Below are 11,022 nucleotides of genomic sequence, written 5' to 3'. Positions count from 1 at the left end.
AAAGTCATACTTTTAATCTTGTTTTTATTTGTTTGTTGTTGGACTTTGGAGGATCTTGTCTAAACTAACCTTTTTATGTTTGCCACATTTAAAGTCCTCACTAAAATCAAATTGCTTTACCTCCTCAAGTTGATGACTTTCTCTACCTTTTCCTTTATAAATCTTTTAGAGGATTCAAACTTCTAAAGCAATTCAAAAGGCCCCAGATCTGACTTTCTGGCATTAATGCAACATCTGCAATTTTAACAGACAAGATGGGGCATCAGAATTTTAGAGCTCAAATAAACAATTCGAGCCTGTTGACCCTAAGAGGGTTCATGGAATCCTCCATTAAAACTGCAGCTTCCAAAAAAAAAAAAAAAATGCAGCTTCCGGGGATCCCTGGGTGGCGCAGTGGTTTGGCACCTGCCTTTGGCCCAGGGAGCGATCCTGGAGACCCGGGATCGAATCCCACATCGGGCTCCCGGTGCATGGAGCCTGCTTCTCCCTCTGCCTGTGTCTCTGCCTCTCTCTCTCTCTCTCTCTCTGTGACTATCATAAATAAATAAATTTAAAAAAAACTGCAGCTTCCCAGTGCTTATTGAAACCAAACAAACTTTCCTGAACACTGATTTAGGGCCCTAAAAAATGAGTCCATAACACTACCACTACTCCTCCAACCAACAGCCATCTTGGACTAAAAGAGTTAGCTTCTTAATTTCATGTGACTGAAAAATATACACATGCTAAAGTTTAAAGAGAATTTATTGCACCATGTAAACAAAAAGTCCAAAGCTCAGGTAGATGTTCCTCTCTTGCTCTCTTAAATTCACACCCTCTGTGTTGGATCCACTTTCAGACAGACCCTTCCAAGAACCTTACATTCTCTCAGGTTTAATTATCTAAAAATAGTTTATTCTTTCTCCAGAAGTCCCCCCCAAATCTTATTGGCTCTGGTTGAAACATGAGACCATCCCTGAACATTCATTCACCAAGGCCCCAATCACTTTACATGTTGATGCCTTAAACTAGTAATAGAGCCCAATATAAAACCTTCAGACTAAGAGTGGAAAAAGAGTGATTTCCCAGAGTGATAGTGAGTACTATTCCTAACATTAAGGCAAATAGATGTGGAATGTCAAATACCTCTCACAATTTGACAATACATTAGCAAGATATTCTTCCAACATCATATATAATTTATTAGCGTTGTCAATATACCTGCTTCTCTCTTCTAAATTCTAATTTCTGTGGCTTTGAAAACATAACACTCCTAGGTACTTACACAGGGGAAAGAAAACCATATGTTCATGCAAAGATATAATTAATGTTCATAACAGCTCATTTTCAGTATCTAAAAACTAGCCTGCAACTCAATTGCCATTAATAGATGAGTAATAAACAAGTTTAGCATATCCACCAATGATATCTATATCCATACTCAGTAATAATAATATCCATACTTACTAATAAAAAAGAATGCATTATTGACACATGCAACAAGATGTAGATGAATCTCAAAATAATTATGCAGAGTGTAAGAAGCTAGACAAAAAAAGAGTACACACTGAATGATTCTATTTACATAAAATTCTAGAAAACTGAAAAGTAACCTAAATGACAGAAAGCAGATCAAGATCAGGGGTCAAGGCAGGGAAGAGAATATGGAAAGATTAAGGACCTGCACAAGGAAACTTCTAGGGGTGATGGGTATGTTCATTATCTTGATCAAGAGTTGTCATTTTTTGCTGTAAGGGTAAGATAGTAAATATTTTAGGCCATTGAAGGCCACATGGTCTCTGTCACAACTACTTGACTCTGCCACTGCATCATCAAACAGCTAAAGATAAGAAGTAATTAAGTGAATGCGAGTGTGTTCCAACCAAATAGCAGCAGCCCAACCAGGTCTGCAGGCTGCAGTTTGCCAATTCCTGATCTTAATTAAGATGATTGTTCCGCAAGTGTGTACATATGTCAAAACTTATCAATTGTACACTTTAATTACATGCCATTTATTGTATGTCAATTATGCCTCAATAAAGCTATTAAAACATAAAAACAAAACAAACAGCCTTAGCTTCCTCGCCATGGATTGGATAAAGTTCAATCTTGCCACGGCATACAAATCCCTCCAAGAACCAGCCTCTGTGTTCCTACCGTTTCAGATTTGTTGCCATTCTCTGGTGGGATTTTACCTTTTGGGAGAGCCAAACACAATGCATTGAGCCATTTCAACTCATGACTTTGTTTAGGTGGTCTACCCTATCTAGAAAAACCTACTCTTACCAATGTAAGATTAAACTTGCATATCTACCATTCCGAGATACTTTCCTTCTTCCCTTATCTTACCCCTTCTATTCCCTTCATTTCTTCCTTCTGCCACCATAATAATCTGTGTGTGTGTATACAGATATATGTTTACATGTGCATATAAACACACTTGCACCATTACATTGATATATATATATACAAACCCATTCTTGTATGATTACACTTTTCCATACTTTTAACTATATATATCTAAATTTTCCTTTACATATTTAGAGTTAAAATGAATTATTATTCATTTTTATAGTCATTTCATGAATATCAGTAAGACTTGGATATGTGACTGAGAGCTCTCTGTGTCTATTACATCTATCACAGTGCCGGGCACATTTTTTAAACGTGATAATCAGTATGGCAGCTGTTATTATAACGATTTTATAGATATAAGACTGATGGTAGAGAAACTGTAACTTAGCTCATAGCAACATGGTTATAAGGAGCCAATCTAGTATTAGAAAAGAGTCCTTCCATATCTAATCTCAAGTGCTTCCACTAACTCTTGCAATATCTTTTATTATTGGAAGCTGATCTATATTTCACATTGGTCTTCTTCTGACTTTGCCACCACTCCTCCTTCATCTCCTAGATACACCAAAATGAAGACTGCTACCAACATCTACATTTTCAACCTTGCTCTAGCAGATGCCTTAGCAACCCAGTACCCTGCCCTTCCAGAGTGTCAATTACCTAATGGGAACATGGCCATTTGGAACCATCCTCTGCAAGATTGTGATCTCCATAGATTACTATAATATGTTCACCAGCATCTTACCCTCTGTACCATGAGTGTTGATCGCTACATCGCAGTCTGCCATCCCGTCAAGGCTCTGGATTTCCGTACTCCCCCGCAATGCCAAAATAGTCAATGTTTGCAACTGGATCCTCTCTTCAGCCATTGGTTTGCCTGTAATGTTTATGGCAACACAAAGTACAGGCATGGTAAGTTGCAGGAATAAGGGATAATGGACTTATAGACTGACATGCTGATAAAGTCATGAGCCAAGTATGGAGTGGTCCAACATATTAGATTGTAATTTGAGCGATTTTTTCTAGCAAATGCTTTGAATTTTTTGTAGTAGGAATTTTCCCTAAATTTTAAGCCCACTAAACATGTTAAAGAAAATATAATCTAGTGTTTCCTGATTTCTCTGCATCATCAAAAATGATAGGAAAATAAGAATATAGCTCTTCCAAGAGTAATTAGAACTTAAATTCCAAAAAACTTAGGTGGAGACTTGTTTAAAATTTCAGTGCCTGCCCATATGACAAATACATATTTCTAGTCCTCATATCAGAATGATGAACCACCCATCAAAAAGTGGAATGAAAATATCCATTAGCTTGTACCTCCTCTAGCCTTTGGACTGTAATTATATTTTTATGTCAACATAGACTCCACAGAGGATCTAGCTCACAGTGAAAAGTTCTACAATTATTGACTGAATGAAAGCTTAAAGTGATTAAAATGGAAAAAAAAATGAGATATTAAGGAAAAAAATCTAAAAACTAACTCCCCCTAAAAATCAACAGAGAGCTGAGTTTCTCCCTCAATTTCTTTAAACCTTCCATTGTTGACTTCCCTTAATGGGTTTAAGTTAGCTCTGGTCAAAGCTATAATGAGATGCTGTTGCTAATTCTTCCTTATAATTATTGTTTTCTAGGTTCCATAGATTGTACACTCACATTCTCTCACCCAACCTGGTACTGGGAAAACCTGCTGAAAATCTGCGTTTTCATCTTTGCCTTTATCATGCCTGTCCTCATCATTACAGTGTGTTTATGGACTGATGATCTTACGCCTCAAGAGCGTCCGTATGCCTCTCTGGCTCCAAAGAAAAAGACAGGAATCTGCGAAGAATCACCAGGATGGTGCTGGTAGTTGTGGCTGTGTTCATTGTCTGCTGGACTCCCATTCACATTTACGTCATCATTAAAGCCTTGATCACAATCCCAGAAACTACATTCCAGACTGTTTCCCTGGCACTTCTGCATTGCTCTAGGTTACACAAACAGCTGCCTGAACCCAGTCCTTTATGCATTTCTGGATGAAAACTTCAAACGATGCTTCAGAGAGTTCTGTATCCCAACCTCCTCCACCTTTGAGCAACAAAACTCCACTCGAATCCGTCAGAACACTAGAGACCACCCCTCCACGGCCAATACAGTGGATAGGACTAACCATCAGGTATGCAGCTTCTAGAATTGGGCACACCTACTGGGGATGACATAAAAATTAGTTTGTACCAATCCAAAGTTTTAATCCATTAGAAGTGGATCCGTAACGAATGGATGGAGGTTCCTACCATGAGGACTGAGGGAGGAGAGGAGCAAAATTATGGTCATTGTGACAGAGAGATACTTCATTATATAATTTGTATATATTTAGTTATATAGAGAGATATGCCAACTAGAAATTCATCAAGCTGCTAAAAATCAGTATCTTCACAGCTGTTGCTTCTATGCAAAATTAATGATGTTAGCACATTGAGGAAGTGATGCTAAATTCTTCTCATTTTCTTTAATGTTATATGTTTCATGCATATCATTCCAATATCCCTGTCACTTCTCAAAAGTCAGTCCTGTTCTGGTTCTGTGGTTAAACAGAAAGGGTCATCACTTTCATTCACTGTGGTGAGGGGTGCCAGATGTTTCCAGCAAATCACTGTCATAGCAAAGGAAAAAAAGACAAAAAAAAAAAAAAAAAGCCAGCCTAACTTGTTCAGCCATCGGTTTGTCAATTTTTATACCTGAACTCTAGAGAGAACAGCAAACATATTACTTAATTATTAGAACTAACTCAGTTTTAGAACAGTCATCGCCAGTCAGGATTAATATGGTGAGGAGTGATGATTTTTTGTAAGATATATTCTTATGCACAGAGTACAGAGTGTGGCCTGCACCAAAGAGTCAAGATTTATACACGGTATGATCATCAGATGAGAATCAAAAAGAGAAAAAATTGTCTCTAAGTTCATATGACCTTGATAAGCCACTGATGATGCAAAATTTGGAATCCAACCTAGACGGTAAATTAAACATACACGTCACTACTAATATTAATTTAAATAAGTAAATTTGCAAATCATAGTGCCAACATCAGAAAATCACAGCCTCTGTAATTTTATAACACAGAATTCAAATTCCAACTTGCCGTGAAGGAAATCCTTGAGTCAGAGCCATCAACTTCATAGGGTCAGGGGCCAGGACTGTGAGAACAGATGCCTCCGTAAAAGTGACTAGGAAGCCTAACCAGAGGAGGCAGAGGGAAAGCCTTACAGTACAGAGCGGCTGCTTGCTCTCAGTTTTCTTTTCCCCATGCCTCACTCTGCTTCCCCCTATCCCCACTGCCGTGCCCCAGGCTCACCTAGGCTCACCCTTTCCTACTGACCACAGGCCTAGCCTAAGGAGGCCCAAATGATCATCCCTCCGGGATGCTAATCCTCACAGTGCTGATATTAATGCTGAAAGGAACTTGGGAACTTGGGCCTAGACAGTATAAGATAATGATGGCAGACCCACTGCCAACCAAAGGGAAATTACTAATTTACCATGTGTCCCTTCTAATTCCATTTCAGGCTGGGTAAAAGCCAGAAAGAAATGTTTTTTCTACTCTGCTTCTTTTCTCTGTATTTTTTTCCACATCAAGCCCTCTAAACCTGCCTCTTCTACTAAACAGCTCTCCCCCTCAGCAGCTATCAAAGGCTTGTGAGTACCTTAAAACGGGTAGGGATCCAAATAGATTTCCTCCGACCTGAGGATAATACATTGCAGAATGCAATTTAAAACTCTCAATCCTAAACCAAGGTTAACACATTTTGCAGTGGAACAAAGTACTTTCCGTTCAAGCACAGGGATGGAGCGCTATCAAGTATTGACTCTATCTCAGTCGGGGCGTGCCCCACCTTCCCTCTCTTGCGGGCACGCTGGGGTGTGGCTGTGGGTAGCCTTACCCAGGACCACTGCTGGGGCCTCTTGTCCCATCGAATCTTCTGAGCGTGCTTCCCTCACCTGCTCTCCGGGAAACACAGCTCCCAGCCTGCCTGGCGGAGAGCTTCTCCTGTTCAGCATGATTGTCCTGCAGTTGCCCCGACCCTGCTCTTGACTCCCGTCCAGATGCAGCATTTTCACATTAGTGTGGTTCCTGCATAGCCAGAGAGAGGAGAAAGGAAGCTAATTGAGGAAGCTCTGTTCTAAGTAACTAAAAGGTTTGCTTTAAAAATACATCCAATTAGGGCTTATCTTCATTGCTGCCTCTATGAAGCAGCGTCAGTGTCAGATAACAGCAGAAACACATTAGCCCTGGAATTGGCTGCTTTCCCAAAATGCCCAGCTGGGAGGGCTGGACAGAGAAGAGCCACTGCCAGGAAAAGAGGAAAAGACACTCTGACATATTTGAAAATTAAGATAAATCAAAGATCTCTTTCACTCATCTCCACTGATGTGTCATTGTTAGAATCAAGGCCGTTCCACAGACATCTGGAAGGAGACTTTGGTGAGAGTTTTGATAATGTATCAAAATAATGAAATTACTTGAAGGAAAAATCAGAGACTTTATGGCTGTGTCTATAGGACATAGTTGATCAATCATACAAATTCAGAATCTGACAGGTTTTGGGGGGTTTTTTGTTCGTTTGTTTGTTCTTTCATGTTTTTTGTTTTTACACCATGAGCCATTCTTTTGGGAAACAAGGCTAATTGGATTTGCATGAACTTTTTAACTGCTTGTTTGGAGTTGGTGCTGTGGTAGATGTTTATGTCCTGCCTGTGTATTTGTATTTTCTCGAAGAAATATATTCTATATGTCACATTTCAAGCGCACTAGTCAACTTCATATTCTGCAGATCAGAGATCCAATATCAAACCTTCCCAGGGTGTCTGTATTCTGACAACTATACACTGAGACCATGTCCCTACAGCGCAAAATGAAGAGTTGGCAGTTATTAAGGTAATTTGATAAGCCATATGAGAAAATTCTGTGCCCAAAATAAATTTTGAATCATATTTACATAGTTAAGGGTTACTTGGTCAGCTTTTGCTATGTAACAAATCATTCCAAAACATAGTGGCTTAAAGCAACAATTTATGTAGTTTGTGCTTCCATATATGAGTAGTTTGAGCAGGTCTGGGCTAGAAGATTCTTCAGTCTTAGGTGGGCTCAATGCAGGGGCAGCAGCAGCTGCCAGAACTGCTGTCAGCTAGCCGGTCTGGGATGACCTCTGCAAGAATGGCAAGGTCCTGATGGAACCTCATCTTCCAGCATGTTAGCCCCTGCTTTCCTCATGGTGGTCACAAGTTCAAGGAGTAGAAAACAGACCTTACCTCTTGATGGTAGAAGCTGCAGTTATATTGCAAAGGGGTGTAGATATAGGGAGGGAAATCATTGTGGGCCCTTTTGCCAACTATCTACAGTAGGCGATGCTGCACTGGACAAGCATAGCTTCCTGAGGGCGTGAACCACATCTGCCTTGCTCCTTCTTCTTCTTCCAGTAGCTACCTAAACAGTGTCTGACATATTAATAAGTACTCTAAAAATATCTATTGAACGAGTGAATGATCAAAGGGCTCATGATATTTCAGGAGATATGGAGGACAGTAGGAATGACCCCTTTCTTATGTTACTAATTGATGACCTCAATGCTTACGTAACACTCTGCCATTATTCCAGGCTCACTCTTCAGTAACTGGAAAATATTCATGGAAGGGGTTCTTCGTTTTCTTTTCTTGAGTCCTCTGATCAAAAGTTCTACTGTCAAAAAAAAAAAAATTGTTACATGTGTGCTGGTCTTCTAATTTATTTTTAGCAAGTGCTATTGATGAGCAGGCCAAGAACTGGATTCCAGGCCCTAAAGAGGTCTTGCTCTGGCTAAGTATAAAAAATAAAATAAAATAAAATAAAATAAAATAAAATAAAATAAAATAAAATAAAATAAAATAAAATAAAATAAAAATGTCCTCCTCTCCTTTGTGCATTCTAGGACTCAGCTTCCTGCTCCAGCTGCAGGACTCCATGCCTGATTTATGGCCAGCTCATAGTCTTTATGACTTCTAGAGTTTTATTAGGTAGACTCAGGCATAGACATTCATTTTCTATCTGCTGTACATGTAGCAGCCAGTGGTTGTCATGGGACTCCACCTTGCTTCAGAGCACTTTCCCCATTTGCTCAGATCAATTCAGATCAGCTCAGACCTGAGATGCTGACCACTCTAACTTGCCTTCACTGCTTCATGTCCCACCCTGATTTGCATTCCATAATGCATTTTTTATTTTGATACCAAGACTATGTCCTTTAATGTTTAACATTATATGGGAAAAGAAACAACTCTATTAGACAGTTGGATTATTATTTAAAGAGTTTGTATTAAACATAACTGTCATAATAATGCTATCTTACATTTGTATCACAGCACAGATTAAAAGTGCTTTCATGTGCACTATCACACTGGCTTCCTGTAACAACCCTGACGGGTAAACATAAACAAATAAATGCTCAGGGAGGCTCAATGGTTATAAAAGATCAAACCATCAATAAGAAGCAGAACCCCGAAAAACACCTGGGCCTCTAGTATTAATCCAAAACTCTCCTTTGCTTTCCTACACAATGCCACTTTATAGTCAAATATTATTACATGGTCTCAGCCAGAGGTTCTCAAATCTTATTATAAGTTTTGAGAAATTCCTCTAAGAAATTCTTGTTCACTGGGTCAAGGTCAAGGAAGGGTCCAAGAATCTGCATTTTGAATAAAACATGAAATTGAAAACTGAAAAAAAAAAAAAAAAAAAAAAAGAAATTGAAAACTGGTTAAAGCTGTAACTTTATCCAAATGTATAAAAGTTACCGTTTTGTCTAATCTGACTACTATTTTAGTCAAGCTGATTGGTAAGAATGTTTTCACCAAATGAATCTTATATTTAGCAAAATAATGCAGCTATAGGTGGACAAAGCTTTAATTTTCTAATATAACTATCAATGAGTCTTTAGGGCATTGATAAAACTAATATTATGGTACCTCCTGCCAACTTCTTCTCATTGATATGACAAGTCCAGCTCTAAGCCCTGTGGTTACCATTTTTAAAGCATTTTCTTAGCATTTTAATCAAAGTACCATGTCAAGAAATTAGGAGATGCTTTGCAATTTTATTAACTACAAAGTTATATTATCCCCAGCTAAACTAAAAGCAGTAGCCTAATTTTTTAAATCAACCACATCACTCTCAAAAACTAGATCTTGATGTTTTTTTATAAAACATCTGTGGAGAGATCATTTGAGAAGGAAAAGCATTTCAATTCCATCACAAAAGCCCCAAAGAGAATAGTTCACAAAATTACAGAGCTTGACCACATTAATGCATATTTTGTGAATAAAACAAAAATGGATATTCTTTCAACTAGAGGATTTAAAAGAAAATGGATCCAGTTATGAGTGTGTGTGTATGCACATATGTGCATGTGCATAATATTGGTGTGCCTCTTTATGCATGTGTAGTACTAGAGTATATTTATATTAAAAATGAATAGTATCTTTAATAAATAACAATAAGAATTTCATGTTTGTATAACTTGGCCATTATCTGGGAGGATAAAATATTATTTAACTGAAAATATGATTATTCACAGAAAATATTTGGCTTTAAGACTATTAGAAATGTCACTTATTGACCAGTTTGTGTCCAGTATAACTTATTTAGTCATATGTGGTATGAATTATTATCTCTACAGTTGAGAAAGCCAATGTTTACAGAATTAACTTGCCCAAGGTCATATTTACAAAATTAGTGGCTGAGGAACAAATCCAATTGAATTTGAATCTATGTGCCCTACTGCCCACCAGTTGGTTGTCACTCTTCTCCAATGGTAGCTCCTAGAACTAAATTGTAGCATTTACATATGAACAATTCAAATTCCACAAGGTCTTTATGTAGGCTTGTTTATATGTATTCATATCATATCTGTGTATAAAGATAAACATCTAGATGGATTAATGAATAACATGAGGAATTAGAAATTTAATAATGAGGATTTTGCTTATCATTCCATGAGTTATTTGAACTAAAATCTTTTGCCATCATTAAAGTCATGTTGATTCTCACTAAAATGATAACATTTGCTTTTCCACAAGTTAAAATTTTTCATTCATGTCAGAGAGGCTGAGTTAGCATTTTTATTTTTTTTTTAAGATTTTATTTATTTATTCATGAGAGACACACAGAGAAAGAGGCAGAGACACAGGCAGAGGGAGAAGCAGGCTCCAAGCAGGGAGCCGGATGTGGGACCAGATCCTGGGACTCCAGGGTCACGTCCTGGGCCAAAGGCAGGCGCTAAACCACTGAGACACCCAGGGATCCCCCCTAGTTAACATTTTTATAAATCACATTTATCCTACTAGAGAAGGCAGCTTGTTGGGTGGTGGTGCCAGAGGATACCAGGATGGGGAGAAGAGTGAATGCTGTAGTTGTCATGCTGTGCCTGTCCAACATGTGATGGAGCAATCTCTTCATCTTATACGAGTTCAGTTTTTTCAACTTGCACATAAGAGGGTTTAAGCACAAGATTATTATGTATATCAGAACCATACAGTGAACTCTGAGGCATGAATTAGCTAACATTCTTCCTGAATGAATTTTCTCATCTTTCAGGGAGGTTAAGTTTTAAAGATTAGATTAACTAATATAATTACAGCAGCATTTTCCTGTGCTTGTTGTTTCAATTGATGTAA

At 38.2% G+C, this 11,022-nt stretch overlaps 1 pseudogene; it reads left to right on the top strand.

Annotated features, from left to right (window-relative positions):
• The first annotated feature begins 2,897 nt into the window (after positions 1-2,897).
• Positions 2,898-6,409, top strand: LOC119879501 (annotated as a pseudogene).
• The last annotated feature ends 4,613 nt before the right edge of the window (positions 6,410-11,022 follow it).

The sequence above is a fragment of the Canis lupus genome, unplaced genomic scaffold, assembly GCF_011100685.1.
Source record: "Canis lupus familiaris isolate Mischka breed German Shepherd unplaced genomic scaffold, alternate assembly UU_Cfam_GSD_1.0 chrUn_S935H1101, whole genome shotgun sequence".
Classification (NCBI taxonomy): domain Eukaryota; kingdom Metazoa; phylum Chordata; class Mammalia; order Carnivora; family Canidae; genus Canis; species Canis lupus.
The sequence above is the reverse complement of the archived record's forward strand: the minus strand, read 5'-3'. Positions and strand labels throughout refer to the sequence as shown.